At 52.8% G+C, this 16,452-nt stretch overlaps 1 pseudogene; it reads right to left on the minus strand.

The window, feature by feature from the left end:
* Positions 1–967: 967 nt before the first annotated feature.
* LOC134510696 (tektin-3-like) lies at positions 968–5,340 on the minus strand (annotated as a pseudogene).
* Between the last annotated feature and the right edge of the window lie 11,112 nt (positions 5,341–16,452).

The raw sequence follows: 16,452 nt of genomic DNA on the forward strand, positions 1-16,452 counted from the left end.
GCAGCCCTTGTAACTGAAAGTGTACTGCCTTGTGACTTTGGTGTCTAAATACATGGAGGAAACTGGCATGGGCTGTGCTTCATGTGTGGGGATCCACCGAGCACCGGGGCCTGAATAAAATGCAGAGTCTGCATCAGTGGACAAGGGAAGAGCTACGGATATCAGCTATCCGGACTTCTGCAAGGCCTTTGACATGGTCCCTGACAACATCCTTCTCTCTAAGTTGGAGAGATACGCATTTGATGGGCGGACTGTTCAGTGGGTAAGGAACTGGCTGGGTGGTCGCATCCAGAGGGTGGTGGTCAATGGCTCGATGTCCAGATGGAGAGGAGTGACAAGCGGTGTCCCTCAGGGATCCGTACTGGGACCAGTGCTGTTTAATATCTTCATCAATGATTTAGACAGTGGGATCAAGTGCACCCTCAGCAAGTTTGCAGGTGACACCAAGCTGAGTGGTGCGGTCGACATGCCAGAGGGACGGGTTGTCATCCAGAGGGACCTGGACAAGCTAGAGAGGTGGGCCTGTGCAAACCTCATGAAGTTCAAGAAGGCCAAGTGCAAGGTCCTGCACTTGGGTCGGGACAATCCTCCTTATCAATACAGGCTGGGGGTTGATGTGATAGAGCAGCCCTGCGGAAAAGGACTTGGGGGTGCTGGTTGATGAAAAGCTGAACGTGAGCCAACGATGTGCACTTGCAGCCCAGAAGGCCAATCCCATCCTGGGCTGCATCAAAAGAAGCGTGGCCAGCAGGTCGAGAGAGGTGATTCTCCCCCTCTACTCTGCTCTCGTGAGACCCCACCTGGAGTACTGCCATTTAACGACAAAATTTAACACACCAAATGAGCGTTTAATTTCTACTCGGGGCTTTCATCAGGAAGTGAAAATCTAATCATGGATTTTCAAAGCATCTTATCAACACTGGGGATCCCTCCCGCAACAGAGAACATGAGTTTGGCTGAGCCCAGCCTAAACAGAACCCAGCAGCCGCGCAGTGCTGGGAAAGGTCTTGCGCATTCCCATGCACTTCTCCTGGTCGATGAAGAGCGAGTTGGCTTTGACGGCCAGGTCATGCTGCAAGATCGACTTGGCACGAGCCAGCATTTGCAGGGTGTCCTCGGTGTCTCTCAGCTGCTGCTGAAGGCTCTGGACCGTCTCATTGATTTCATGGACCTCGTTGACAAGGCTGGAAAACAGCAAGGAACCCTGATTAATCGTCCCATCACGTGGGTGGTTTCGAGCCTGGTCCTGCTGAAGGGCGCCTTGGGCACAGGATTTCCCCCTTCAGCACGCTCAGACTAACTCGGACCCCCCGTTTCTGGCAGATGCATGGGAAAGCTGAGGGCAGAGCTCCTCCAGACCTCAGCGGGGAGGCATGGCTAAGTCTGCGCGAAGGCTTTGGCAACGCGCAGGCACGTCTCCCAGAGCAGCTCGTGCCACCGAGAAGAGGGATGAGCAGCTGTGGTGTCCTGTTCCCCTTTGGTTTTGCAGGTTTGTTGGGTCCCCCTCCTGGATTTCCCTGTGCAGGGGTCCTGCCCACACCCACAGATGCACACACAGCGAAACAGGACAGCTGGGAGAGGCGAAAATTGAATGGGAAACAAGCGGAGGATGGAGAAAACAACGGTGTGCGAGATGCTAAACAGGCTCTGGGGCTGGGTTTCACTTGCTTCTAAAAGGCTCCATCTGGAGTCTTGCCCAGCAGGCTCCCCGGAGGAGGTGTGAAGTTTGGGGTGCCTCACAGGAGGTGCTGCTGGGCACTCAGGGCAGCCTGCTCCTCCACAGCCCCTCGGGATGCAATCCCACAGAGCTCACAATGTCCTTGAAAGGGTTTGTCCCCAGGGGAGGTGAGGACAGCCCTTACTCCTTCTCCAGAGGGTGCACCCTTCCTGGAGGTTCCCCAAAAGGAAGTGCTCTTTTTGTGCTCTCAAGTGCTCTCAGCGCAAGCCTTTTGGAGAGTAAAGGCTTATCCTAAAAAACTGAGCACATCCAACTGCTGGGAAGCAGGCAGGAGAGAAGATGAGGCTTATCCAAGTGGGAAAAACCCAGCCCCTCACAGGGTGGCATCAGGCTGCTCCCAGCCATGGTGTACAGCCTCCTTTGTGGGTGCAGAGCTCTCCCAGCACCCAAAGGCTGGGATACCTGCTCATTCCTTTTGATGAGAGCAGAGCCCTTCTGGAAGGAGTATTTAGGAAAAACATCCCATGACTGGTTTTGTCATCCAGTGATGCTCCTGAGTGCTACTACCCGGGACTCCTCAAGGACCCTGCTGGCCCCGTGCTCCTGCCTTACCGGAGCTGGGCAGTGTCCCGGCACAGCTCCATGTTTGGTCTCCGTGTGCGCTCTTCCAGCCGGTTCTGAGCCACTTTGAATGGAGGTCCTTGGTCCCTCATGGCTTTTTGGATGGCTTCCATGTTCATCTCCATTTGGAAGATTTCCCGCAGTGTCTGCCGCAAAAAAGAAACACATGCATGAATGAAAAAATACCTTCTCAAGTGACAACATAATTTCCTTTTTCTCCTGTCCGTCTGCAGAAAAAACAAGCCTGTCTTTGCTGGTGCTGTCACGTCAGAGGAGGTGTTGGAGCAGTGATGGACGCAGGGAGTTACCAGCTTCTCAAAGCTACTGCTTGCAGAAACTGATCATCCATCAATAGCAACTCAGAGAGGGAAGGTTATTCAGGCATGAAAAATTTTCATTTTTCACTGAAGGACGTGGCACCAGCCCGCAACGCTGCCAGCCCAGTCTCCGCTCAGTGAATCAATACAGTGTCGAGCACTTTTCAGGAGGCTTTCCATGAGACCCACTGGTCCGAGCCAGGTGTCCGTCACTGATCTCCACTTCCTCTGCTTGGCAGAGCAAGCACACGGATACCCGTGCAGCAACCACAGAGCACTGAGAGCGAAAGCACGTCCTTGGGGGAGAAGCAAGCCTGCGAACCCCCCGGCAGGCAGCCCAGCAGAGGCCCAGCAAAGACTCTCTGCAGGGCAGCCAGCGCTTCTGAAGTAACTCCCAGGAGATGCAACCAGCGGTGGCCTTTTCTGCTGGAAATCCCTGTGCTGCCAGGCTGTCAGCTAGGATGCGCTAGCAAAAGACAGGATCCCTTGAGATGAAATCACAGTGCCAGCTCCTCCTGCTCCAAGAAGAAAGTCCCCAGGACTTGGGGTTTCTAACATAAAATGATGCTATAACCAGCTTCCTGCAGCCACCGTTCCTCTCCTTGGGCCAGGTCTGCGTGGAGGGTCCTGCTTCGGAGGTGTCCCTGGGAAGTGACAGTGTCACACCCAAAGGGAGGGGTTCAGGCTACCTTGGCCAGGTGGGTCTGAATCTTGCTCTTGGCGTCGGCTGTCTCGGCGATGCGGATGGTGAAGGCGACGTTCACCCTGTTGAACTGGCACCGCATCTCGTTGGCCGTCACCTCCAGCAGGTTCCTGGTGTTGTCCCGCAGCAACTTGTGTGTGGAGACAAAAGACAGTTAAGTAGAAGAACAATAACAGAAAGGAAAAGAGCAGCAACAATAGAATAAGAATGAGAATAATAACAATAACAATAATAATAATAATAATAATAGAGCAGAGAGAAATGGCCTGTCTGAAGCCGGTGTCTCCAGGCAGGACGGACCTGCCTTTACAGTGGACTGGGGACCAGCAGCTCCCTGCCAGGGAAAGGCACCGCGCATCCCCGGGACAGCTTGCTGCTCGCGTGCCACCCGGCGTGCACTCACGTGGCATCGACCCGCTCCACCCCTCGGTAGTAGCTGATGCCGTGGGAGGTGTTCCTCAGGTGGTGGCACTTGTCATCGATGCGGTGGGCCGCCTGCTTGTTGGCCAGGTCTCTCTCCAGCTCGTGCTGGGCCACCCTGTTGGACCTTCAACATGCAAACAACAGCCATCGGTGGGGATGTATGGGTGGAACGGCTTCCTCCCCGTTCCACTTCCCCGCAGCTCCTGCCCGGGCAGCTCTGTCCTCCCATGAGTATCACCGCCCGCTTCCCATGGAGCCTGCGTGGGTTTTACAGCTGCGGGGTGTGGGTAGAGGTCGGGGTCTGTTGGGGGTTCACATCCCAACTGCAAAGGCCCATCGGCCCTACGGCATGAGATAAGGAGCTTCTCCTTACGCGAGCTGGGCTTTTGTCTTATCCAGGTACTGCTGCATCCTCTCCTGGCACGACCTGATGACATCGATTTCCTGGGCAAAGGCAAAACATGTAATGATGTCATCTCTTTTATTAGACCGACTAAGAGGCTGCTGCATGGGGGAACACCGTCCCCTGGCCCAGCAGGTTTTGGGGGTTGGAAGGGTTGAGCACCTCACCAGCAGTAAGGAGCCAGGTAGGGAACAAGGCTGCAAAGCCTCCTCAGGGCAGTTTACGTAAAAATAGCTTTCACACATGATCTGAGTTGCCAAGCTTACTTTGAAGAGCTGTTTCTCCACGTCATCATGGACGAGGTCGATGCCCATCCTCTTCTCCCGCTGAAGCAAGCACTCCTGAGTGACCTGTTGGGGACATACCATGACTGTTGGCTGCCGGGGCAGGGTTCTCTAGAGGGACGGTCCCCATCTCAAGATGGGAAGAAAATGGAAGAAATGCTGATAGGAGATGCAGCAGATGGCAAGGGATTTGTTGATCACTAACTAATGGTCTCTTCCTAAAAGCTTTCTAAATGTTATGGAGCTGCAGTGAAACTTAACTGGACATCTGAGTGGCTGCAGATGTTTCAGCAGTGGGCTACAGCTTGCAGGCCACTGCACAGGGTGCTTACCTGGAGAGGGGCCTCCGTCTCAGCCAAGGCTCTCTCCAGCCTTTTCTTCATATCCGTGAGGGCGTTGGTCTCCCCGATCATCTCACCCAACTCACGGCAGAGCTCCGATTTCCAAAATCCAATATCATTGGCACGAACTCCCAGGTTTTTGGTGCTTTCTCCTTGTGTTTTCTCTGTCTGCTGATATTTATCCTGAATCATGCGCGAGGTATCAACTCTCAGATGCTCCGCGTTGTGCTGGCAAGTTTCTGAGTCTTTGTAGTTGGTCAGGTTGGACCTGTGCCAGTCCTCAGGGGTGTACCGGGTGATGAAGGTTGTTCTGTTGGCAATGACAGGAAGCTTCTTGCTGGCGGTCATCCCCTGGGAACTTTCGGAAAAGGGAGCCAAATTTGGGTTGATGGCAGCTGGTTTGTAGTAGGTGCTGGGCATCCAGGGGAGGCCGGAGCTCTGAGGCAGTGGGTAGTAAGGAAAACGGGCCTTATAGCTTGAAGCCATGGCGCTGATGGCAGGCAGAAACTTGCTAGGTGTTGATCGTGGATGGGTGTACGTTGCCGTCAAGGGAGATTGACCAGGCTGCATTCTTGAACACTGCTCTTCAGGTACGTGTCCTGCACAGAGGAGCAGAGAGAAGACAACCGCACTCAGTAAGCTCCTGCACTTGCCTTCCTTCTTACAGCAACACGTGCAACTTGGAACACAAACAGCGATGCACACAGCACCTACACATTGCCTGTGCAGACCTAAAACTCTTGAAATCAAATCCCTTCTGACAGCGTCCCAAGCATTTGTATCTAGAGAAAGATCTGACTTTGTTGTTCATATCTAGCATCAGGTCTTGAAATGGGGAAAAAACCAAATCATGGCTGCTCAAGAGAGTGACAGATATTGTGCCCTCATTTTCCTTCAATCTGTCAGTCCTGTGAAACTGTAGCTGCTGATTCTCTGCTGTTCATCTGCTTCTTTTGGCTGGGTTTGGTATCTGCTGATCTTCTAGTACTCCACGTGTCATTTTCTATTTCAAAGTGCCATTACCAGCCCCGAGAGCTGCGCCCCTTTGGACACACAGCTGCTACCAGCCCAGCGCGATTTGTGGGTGAGGGACTCCATCCTCATCCCCTCCATATTCACTTGCATTAAATGCTCAAGTGAGCAGTCTGCAGGTGAGCAGGGCTTTGCAGGACTATATCCAAATTTGAACACACACACACACCCCGCCCCCTCCCCCGCAGCCTATTTCAGCCTCAAAAGAACAGCCATCTCTGTCTTGCAAAAGAAGAAAAATGTCCATGGCTCACCTGATGTAAAATCACTGTGCTTGGAAAGGAGATATCCCACCAAGTCCTTTCAGAGGGCTTTGTAAACACCAGCCTTGCAGTAGCCCTAGGAGGAATGGCCACACGTGAAGATTTTGATACCAAGAACTGTGGGTGCTATTGCTCTTTTCAGATTGAGGTTATCAGTCAGTTGTTATCAGAAACATAATGCAGAGGGCCACCAACTGCACCTAACACACCGAATGTGAGGACAAACACTCAGGAGGGTAAGTTATGCTGGGTGGGAAGCTCTTGTAAGGTTGCAAGTGTCACCCACGGGCAGGAATAAGTCCCTGTGGCTGCCGTAGCCAGCTGGACGTGCCCTTCTCCTAACACCATCCCATCCCCACTGCTCCCAGCCTGGCTCAGAGCCCCAGTGAAAGATTAGGACATAAGATCCCTGGATGGGAGTGGGGTAGGACATAAAACTTGCGCTCAATCCTATTCGTAACAGCACGAAAGCCACTCCATTCCTTTAAAAATGGCGTGTTTGCAGGGAAAAACCTGCCCATAACGGTTTGATGCATTCAGAAGAACACTGTCTCCAAATGCAGCTACTAAATAAATGAACAGCGAATGCAGGAGAATAACGGGTCCTTTAGTTAGGGCAAATCCCAGGAAAATCAGGATGAGTCAGAGGGCACAAGTGCACAGCCTGCAGCTGGGAAATCACGGAACTTTGAGGACTCCAGTTACAAGCCTTGCCCAGTTTTGGCCATGCTGGCATGGGCTGCCCCAGGGCCTGACTTGAGAGCAGCAGCAGAGCCGCGGGCACCGAGTCTCGCCCCAGGATCCAGCCTGGCCGAAGAGGCTGTGGGACAGGCAGCGGGAAACTCCCACCCTCCAAAGAAAGCTAAAAAGCTTTCACAATCATGACCCTGCGAGCCAGTTTGGCAGAACTGAGGGAGAAATTTCTGTGCTCAGGCCCAACAAAAACCACTGTGAGTGCCAGTTCCCTTTTGTTTAGGAAAGAGAGGAAAACCCCTTGGGAATGGACCACAGTCACCTTTCCCTGCATTTCCAGCTGAAGTAAAAGCCCCTGCATCCCCCTGGGGATAAGCCATCCCAGGGTGACACTTTCTGCCACCCCTGAACACAGACACACGATGGGAGCCCCGACCACCTACTTTGGGTACGTCTGGGCAACAGAAGAGGTACTGGGGAGCACTAGGAGAAATGCTTGCTTTTTCAGTCCTCCCCTCCCAGCCAAAGTACATACTCACCCTGAGCCTCCAGAGGCTTGCGGGTGCCTGGTGGGGGCTGCTACTCACTGTGGTGCTCTCGGGTTCGGTGGCAGCACTGCCAGACACTGCAGCATCCCCAGTGCCGTCCGTGACACAGAACCAGGGCAGCGTTGCCAGGGGCACAGGGTGCTCAGTAACTGGGTTCTGTCTGGGCAACTCCCTGCAGCCGCTATGGCAACCGGATGCAGCCACTGGGCAAGCCGGTGCTCTTGATGGGCAAGCCGGGGCCACACCTGGGCCAGAAAATAACCTCACATGGCATCTTAGTTCCTGCCCTGGACAACCTATTGGCCCTCGCTGGGCAACCTGGTGCAGCCCCTGGGCAGCCAGGTGCAGCTGTTGGGCAACTGTCGAGCGGCTGGACAACCTTCTTAGTCATATGATTCACTTTTAGGTAGTCCTGCAAGGAGCAGGGATGTGGATGCGATGATCCTTATGGTTCTCCTTCTCCTTGAGATGTTCTGTGATCCTATGAACTCAATGCCCTCAGTGGGCAACCTAGTGCCACCCATGGGCAACTCAGTGCACACTCTGGGCAACCTAGTGCCCTTCCTGGGCAACTTGATCCCACCCTGGACAACCCCCGGTGCCATCAGTGGGCAACCCAGTACAGCCCTCAGGCATCCGCTCTGGCTAGCCTAAGGGGGTTTCTCTCCAATTTGGGAAAACACCCACCAGGTCTGCTGTGAGCACCTCTGTGGCCCACCGTATCCAGAGGAAATGTTGGCATTTGCTTCACCTTACCGCGTTAGATTAACTGTGAGCCCTGTGGATGGCTCATCAAATACTCAGCGCATACATCTGTCTTCTCATTGCCTTTCTCAGCTTCCTCTCCTTTTCCCAGCTCCTGCGCTCTGTGCACACGCTCACATGGAGCTGGCCTCCATGAGAAAGCCATGCCTCTGCTGCCAAACATCTGCCATTAAAGGGAACTCCAACTCTTTCGTGTAGACACACAATTGATTTCACTTTAAAAGACATGTCTTCCTTTAGCCAGGCGAAGAATCAACTTCATCAAACCAAAACGAAAAGTTCAGCACACACATTGCTTTTCTATAGCTAAACCAGAGAAAATAATTGCAATTAAAGCAAGCCGACCTCTGCCCCTCCGCAGGACACGCACACCCCCTCGGACCAGCCCTGCTCTCTGCTCCTTGCACGCTCCCAGCTCCATCTACGCCCGCTCTCGCTCCCTGCCCGGAGCCAACTGTGTTGAGGTGAATCACTGCATGACCAGGGACACCACTAATTGTTGCAGCAACCACACCCTTTTTGAAGTAGTTGCTAAATCCAGCAATAATCGTTAGATAATATTGTAAATGGCCCACGGGTGCTCTGCAGAGCACACAGAGCAGGACTTCCAGGGCAAGCACCCATGAGCACCCTGATGCAGAGAGACAGCAGGGGACACCAAAATGGATGAAGCTTTGGTCCCACCAGAGCATCCGGAGCAGCTTTTCAGGTGAAGGGCTCGTGACGTACCTAAAAGCTACAAAGTCGAGGAGAACTGGCCTGGGTAAAACAGGCAAATTCACACGCTCAGTGACCCTCAAGCAAGAAGTTATCAACTGCACGCAGTAGTAAGTGGTCCCCAAATCCCTCGTGCTCTGGGTACCACACCAAAGTAAGCAGGCTATTTCCATCATCTCCACTTCTTCAAGTAATTAAACTGGGTTCCCTAATTGTGACTACAACTCCAAGCACCGCAAATTTACTAAAACTACAAAACTACCATTCCTGGTTGTGCTGGGGCATATCCAGTTCTGACGGACACCTGAGAACACAGTTTGTCCCAAAGCCTCCAGAATTTTAGCTCAGAATCCGAAAAGGAAAACCAGGGTGAAACCATGAGGCTGATGTTAAGCAGGGGGGCCAATTTCCCACACGTCACCCAGGTTTGCCTCGTTGACTAAACTGCAATTTCAGGAGATACATTCAGATACCCGAGTACAAAAATATCCTGCCAAAAGCTGTCCATCTTTCTGTCACAGCTCTACATTCCGGCTGTCTGTTAATCCAGCATTCCTCTGGATCATAAGCTGCCCGTCTGAAAATACCCAGATCCAGATCTTTTACAGCAGCCGTCATGAGTCTACACGGACCCACAACATTGCCCAGTCGCAGCAGTTTTACGCCGCTTTTGAATATTCCTCTCTCTCCTGTCAACACCGTACCTGCCCGAAAGGGATCCAGTGTCTAGTCAATAGTGGAATCATTTCCAGAAGTCACAGGAATTGATGGAGGATTAAAAGAAAATTAAGCTGTGTGTGGTGCATCCCGTGCTGTCATGCCAAAGGACAAGGATGCTCACAGGCAGAGCAGGCTCCCGTCTGGCCCAGGGCTACTTGAGGGCTTCAAAGAGGCTACAAGACCTGATCTACAGCAGGCTGCATCTGGCCAGGAAACACAGGAGACTTTCCTGGGTTTTCCTGGGCTTCCTGCATTCTGGTGAAAATGATGAGTTGTCCATAAAGCATGGAGGGCCAAGGAGTCTGGAGGTGAGGCCTGGGCTGCTTTGAGCTCTGCACGTGGCCAGTGGAAAAAGATGGTTATGGCCACGACTGAGCCCCCGGCTGCCAGAGCAGAGGCTGGGACTGGCTGGAGGAGAGCGGGGGGGTTGGGCACCAAAATTGGAGGAGAGGGAGAGGGAGAGGAGGCTGAGCAGACTGTCAAGGAGAAAGAGCCAGCTTTGGAGATGGGCAGCCATGGGAGATCATCTGGGGCTCCCCCTTTCTCTGCCAAGAGGGCCCCAAAGAGCTTGTGTCCTTTTCCCAAGCTTGGAGAAGCTCCAGTGTTTGTGCCGGCTCCTCCACAGCCCCGTGCAGCACCTGGAAGCGCCACCATCCTGCTGCTTGGAACTCTACTAGAACACCAAGTCTGCTGGCAGGCACCTCTCTCTCATGTTCCACCTGATTTATATCCTTGAACCACTGTGGTCCACTTAGACCACTCCAGATGGAGTCCGCGGTGCCTGCTAATGAAAATGAAAAAGCGGGGTAGAAGAGATGGGTTTCTTCCCCTGCAAGTGGCAAATATGTCCAGGCTGTTGAAGCAAAAGGCCTTTTCTGACTGTATCCTGAGCAGCCTTCAGAAAAAGGTTATTTCTGGCATGTTTTGGGGAGAGGAATGGTGCTCAGACTAACAGGCAAGAGGCGGAAAGTCGCTGGGGTCTCTGCACACTGAACCCTCCCCAAGGTGTGCTCCAAAAGGCACCTACAGGCCATTTTGGTTTGGGGTTTGAGCCAGCGACAGCTGGGATTGTCACCTGCGTCCCCAACAGTGATGTGCCAGCCTCTCACTTTTCCCCTAAATCCCACAGCTTCTCCCTGACCTTTGCCTCACACAACTACAGCCCAAGGCACAATCGCTTTGCATCAGTCCTGGGAGATGGAGGGGGATGAAGCGCAGTCAGGGAGTTGTTACCTGAAATAAAAGCTCTCGAAACCAAAAGTAGTTTAGAGAGGAGATAGTGCTTTATTCCATGTCGGGTGCCAGGGGGAAAACCCACAAATCTAGCACACCTTACCGGAGATATTCACCCATTATTTATACACAAAATAGTCTCAGAATTCCGCCTGCCTAAGACAGAAGCCACCTACGCTTACATAGTCATCTTCTTGCACATGTGTGTGAAATTTTGCTGTGTCGGCAAAACACTTCTGCACAAGCGTGAGCTTCTCGGTGGTCGTTTGGGTAAGGAGACCCTTCCTCACATTATCCTTTTGAGGTATTGAGTCGTCTCAGGACAGTAAACGTCTACTGTAAGTTTGCCAACTTCTTGAGGATGCTAAGGATGTTCCTTGAAGTAGCCACGGCTCTGTCCTAACGGGTACAGGAGTACATACGTGATGCATAAAAGAGCCTTGAAGTGATTAACGACTTCTTGTTATCCCATCCTGGGTGAGGAGCTACTTCTGTTTGTCTCCTCATTATCACTGTCTGTAACATCAGCTCAGCGACCAACTGTTTTCTCACAGAGTCAGAAGGTCAGGAATGAGCTATTTTCTCACACAGTCAGAAGGTGGGTAAGAAACAAGCAACATTTTAGTGAGCATACTGTTCTGAACAAAGCAGAGGCCTGTCTGCGGCCACAGGCGGAGGCTCGGGAGGGGCGGCGCGGCCTGTGCAGCCCCCGCCCGGGCAGCACCTTCCCCGCCCGAAGGCCTGTGAGGGCGGCGGCCCCCGGGCAGGCCGCTGCCGAGCCCGGCCCTCGCCTGCTCTCCGCCAGGCCCAGAGCGCTGCCCAGCGAGCCCTCCTCCTTCTCCGCAGGCCTCGGGCTGCCGGGCGGGCTTGCGGGGCCACCAGCCGGCTGGGGCGGCCGTCGGGGCTGCAGCCCCCGCTGCCCTTGCCGCGCCAGCAGCCGCTGCTCGGGGCCGGCGCTGCTCAGGGGCAGCTTGTCGGCGGCTTCCCGCCCCTGTCAGCCACCGGCGGGGAGCGCCGGCCCCCCCCGGCTCTCGGCCGCCCCTCGGGGGAGCCCAGCCGCCCGCCGGCCGGGCCCTCCGCAGGCACGGACCGCCCGAGGGTGCCGGGGGAGCAGACACCCCCTCAGGCAGCCGGCGGCCATGGGCAGAGGCGGGGGAAGGCGGCGGCCCTGGGCTGCGGGGCCGAAGGGGGAACGCGGCCCCCGGGCACCCCCCGCCCGGCCCGGCCCGGCCCGGCCCGGCCCGGAGCTGCCGGCAGCGGCGTCCTCTGGGGCAGCTGGTGCGGGAGCGTCGGGGCCGGGGCGGGAGCGGCTTTTCTCCGGAGGCAGCGCGGCTCCGCTGGGCCTGCTGCTGCGGTGGGTGACAGCCTCTGCTTTGCCGGGGTTTTGCCTTCTCCCCCGCTCCTTTCTCCTCCCTTGCTGCAGGCGGCGCGGTTTGGATTGCTGCAGGCATTGCCTGGCGCCAGCTCGCCTTGTGCCGGTAAATTATTCCCAAACAGCCCTTAATGCGAGCGGGAAATGGTACTTGAGAGGTAGCTCCTCTGGGGGTGGAGGATGGGAGGGTGTTTGGGTCCATTTGTCAAAGAACTTGTCGCTTTCACGTCAAGGCAAAGAGAAATGACTGAAGAAACAAAGCCCGTTCTCAGGTAGACATCTCTTGAGCACATAAAAATGAAAAAAGCCCCCCGGCGCGATGCTTTTGCCTGCTTTTGTTAGCACGGATTATTTTCCCTTGAGCAAGCAATTCTTAGATAGATTTAGACGTATTCTCTTGCTGTTGGAGAAGATCTGTCAAAGTCTGTTCCTGTCTTCTGTTGACAGCAATATTTCTGGGCATGTTTCTGTGGCTTGTTCTGAGAAGTTTCCTTTCTGTTCCTTCTCTCATTAGAAACAGGAGCAAATAGCCCTTTGTACATCTTTCTCAGATGCGAATTGTCTGTTTGTTTTCTCCAAGTAGTTTTATGTACTTCATTGACATCTGCGAAGGTCTTCCTAAAGTCCACTGTTGTGAGTGAGAAGTGAATTGGAGCCTACGGAAATAGGCTTAGAGAAAAATGTTGTCACTTCTTGAGTTAGTGTTAGGATGTGCTCTGAATTGGGAATTCCGTGGGTGATCTTATGAGAGCAAGGACGACAAATGTACTCCCTGAGACATTCTTTGATTAGTGTATGACACAGCAGGCATCCATAAGTCCATTGAATTCTTTCTGCTGCTATTGTACGTGTTCTATGTAGAAACATAAGTTAGCAATTTGCAGGGCTTCCTGCAGACTAACTTTGGCTAGATCTAAACTCAAGAGAGCAGAAATAATTTTAAAATTGTTTTTTAAATTTTTTTCTCTTGTTTTTTTTTTTTTTTTTTTTTTTTTCCTCTTTCCTGGGCTTTTAATTGGGTTTTATGCCCTGCTGGCGCAGGGAAGGATGTGAGGAGGGACGAGGAGTTTTGGGACTGGTTGTTGGAGCAGTTTGAAGAGTGCAGTTTGTTGTTTGTGTGCAGTGTCTTAGGGCAAAGTGAGGCTTGTCAAAGGGGCAGGTGTCTGTGTGTTTTTCCAAGAGCCTTGCTGTGCCGAAGTGAAACTGGGAGGATTCCCTGCGCAGGCTGCCCTGCCCTGACTGCCTGTCTCCCTGGGCTCCACTCCGTCCATCCCTCTAGATGTTAGAAAGCAAGCCAGCTTCCATCCCATTTTACTTTTTCGTTGAAATCCAAGAGAAAAAAGGTGGCTAATGTATGTGTAACCATATGTTACAGATACGTATGTGTAACCATGCATGGATGCAAATTGCCCTTGAGTACCTTTGAGGTGAGAGCGATTCTACTTCCTTGCCCTTGTGAAATGAGGAAAGTTGTGCTTTGTCCGAGTGTGCTTGGGTCACAGTTTCACCAACTAAGGATGGCGACAAGCTTGTGATTGGTGTGGGAGGAAGTTCTTGTTTCTTGATTGCTCTGCTCTATGGAAAACTTGTTTTGCAATCCTTCACATGGTGGAAACATTAAACTTGCTGGGAAAACCTGGGAGGTGGAAATGTATGTTTGGCTGAAATCTCTTCCTGGAGGCACGTGTTCATGTGCATGTAGCGTTTTTAAGGTGAAAGTGCCAGGGAAATGCTGCTTTTCAAAGGTCTTTGTGTGATGGGAAGTGGCAGTCCCTGTGCAGGTTAAGCTGCCCCGTGCTCCCTTTGGAACTCCCTGTCCTAATCTCTCTCCTTCTCAGCACCATTACCGATGGTTCTATTTGCTCAGTTTGTGTGCGTCTGGAGGAGAAACGTTTTCTTTTTCAGGCCAGGCACGTGATCCGAATAGGCTGATCATTTCTGACTGTGCCTAAGGATTGAGTTTGTCGATGAACAAAGCGAGAGGCTTGCTGTGATTGTTGCTCTGCATGACTTCCTTGCTACTTGTGCTCACAAACCCAGGAGAGCAGATTTTGTCTCCGAGGACTGAAGTTTAGAATTGCAGCTGCTTCTGTTTCTTCAGACAGTAGTTGTTCAGGAGTTCCTGTGCTGTTGTGCCGTAAGAAAATGCTGCTGTGGATTTCCTGTTCTTCTCTCTTGAAAGGTTGTCCATGAGGAGTGGAATAGAGAGGAGTGTTTTTTGAAAGTCATCTAGAAGGGAACCAGAGGAAGAGGAGCAGTGTGGTGACTGGGTCCAGGCTGGCCACGGAAATGCAGTTGCCCTTTTGTGTACTGCCATTTGACCAGGGAAGTGTGTACCTTGTGGCAATGAAGTGAATTGTTTTGTTCTTGTGTCTTGATTTTTGGCCTTGTGGGAGTTTGTCGTTCGTCGGAGAGCACAGGCACCTTTGCAAGCCCCAAAAGAGACAGGTCTCATCAGAAGACCTCAGCAGACAGCCCACAAGCCCATGTATGGCGCGTTTTCCTGGAGACTGACTTGGATTCTGTACTTAGTTGCTTCTAACCCGACCTGTCCTTCTGACTGCGAGCAGACTGTAATGGTAAGGTGCTGAGACATCTCTGGCTAATTGTGCAGGTGCGTCACTGGTGGCCTTCTTTGAAAGGAGGTCTGGGAGAGGTGTCTGTGTGTGGGGTGAGTCTGCTTTTGGGGAGGGGAGAAGGTTTCTCTGCCTGCACAAGAGCAACATCCCTGGCGCAAAGGGTGCAGGGGGAATGCCTAAGCAGCACTCCTGCATCTCCTTGTCTTTGTCCCTAAAGTCTGTGTGGTTTTTCAGGCTGTGAAATGAAACTCTCAAGTTCTGGGAGCTTTTTGTGCTCTCTCTTGATTGCAGAGTGGTGTTTTAGCTTGAGAGCTGTGTGCTCTCTGTCTGCTCTGCCTGAAAATGCACCTGAAAGGAGTCTGCCTGGTTTGTACGCCTATGGGTGAGGTGGCCAGCTGGCCCTTTCTGTGGGGTGGCTGGTGGTGGATGGGCAGAGCGATGGTCATCAGGAATTCCTGCTGTTGGTACTTGCCTTGTATCTGCTTGGGTCCAGGGGAATGCTTGGTCACCAGGAGATGGTGATTTCTGTGGCATCTCTGGGGTCTGGCTCTTGCCGCGAGACCTTTGATGTTGCAGGGGTGGGCTGCTGTAAGCTAAGTAAGCAATCTCTGACAAGAGTGCCGTACTAGTTCTTGTGTGGACAAAAGCCTGGCGATGTTTTCATGGAGCGCTGCTCACTTGCTTCTGTGGATGGTCTGCCTTTTCCGTGCTACTTGCTGTTGACAGCTGTGCTCTGCTGCCTTATCTTGGCATCCGTAAAGACAAGGGGTGTTTGGGGCTGCCCCCCTCCTCTGTCGGAGTTATTTGGAGTGAGAGATTGCCAAGCAGGGTTGCACACCAGGTTCATGAGGAGCTCACAAAGCATGAGGTTCAGATTGCAGGTCCCTGTGGCAGGGTGACATCAAAAGTGCTGTTTTCCTTCCTCCTCTTAGTTTTGTTTCTCAGGGAAGCTGTGAACGGTACAGCTTTTGCAGTGTTAGATGTGAGTGAATAGGCATGCTGCTTCATGACCCTCTGTCTTCTTTCTGTTGATTTTGTGCCTCCCCCCGCACTTGTCACAGTGATGCCGAGTGATGAGTCCTGTCAAATTTCCCCTTGGGAAAGGGGAGAGAGTAGACAACTTGTGCAGCCGGTACCACGTAATTCAGTTTCAACTCCAAGTGCCTCTTCCACCTTCCTTAGATATTTAGAGCTACTTTCTACTCATTGGAGGTGAAGGGGGAAAGGTGTTTGTAATAAAGCAATTGCTGTAAACCAATCCTTCTTCACAAGTGCCACCTGGAAAGAAACATCCCAGATGTCTCCCCCAGCAGTGCTCTCCGTCCCTGGCCTGGACCAGTTGTGTCGAAAGGAGAAAATAGTGTAATTTCTGTGGCTGCTCATTTCTTGATCTCTTCACCCCCGCCCACCCCCAGCCCCGCGCCCTCTCTCTTTTCTGAAAAAAGCAGGAGCTCCCTTGATTGTGGTCGGTGGCCTTGTGCAAAACATCTGGCCAATGTTTTCAAAGCACACCTTGAGTGTAAGGAGCTCTTGAATGTACTTGCTTCCTTCTTCTGTGGTGCTGCAGAGCTGTCTGTGAAAGGCAGGAGGAGAGGTGGGCAGGTGGGTGTGTGCAGAGGCCCATGTTTAGGTGTGCTTGCCCAGCAGGTGGTTGCCAGAGCAGTGGTGGCCCCTGAGCTCTAGGAGATGTGTGGAATGGATGTCTGAAAGCCTGCTGCCTTGAGTGGGCTTTCTTGTCTTGAAAGGCAGTTGGTAGCTGA

The sequence above is a fragment of the Chroicocephalus ridibundus genome, chromosome 2 (assembly GCF_963924245.1).
Source record: "Chroicocephalus ridibundus chromosome 2, bChrRid1.1, whole genome shotgun sequence".
NCBI lineage: Eukaryota > Metazoa > Chordata > Aves > Charadriiformes > Laridae > Chroicocephalus > Chroicocephalus ridibundus.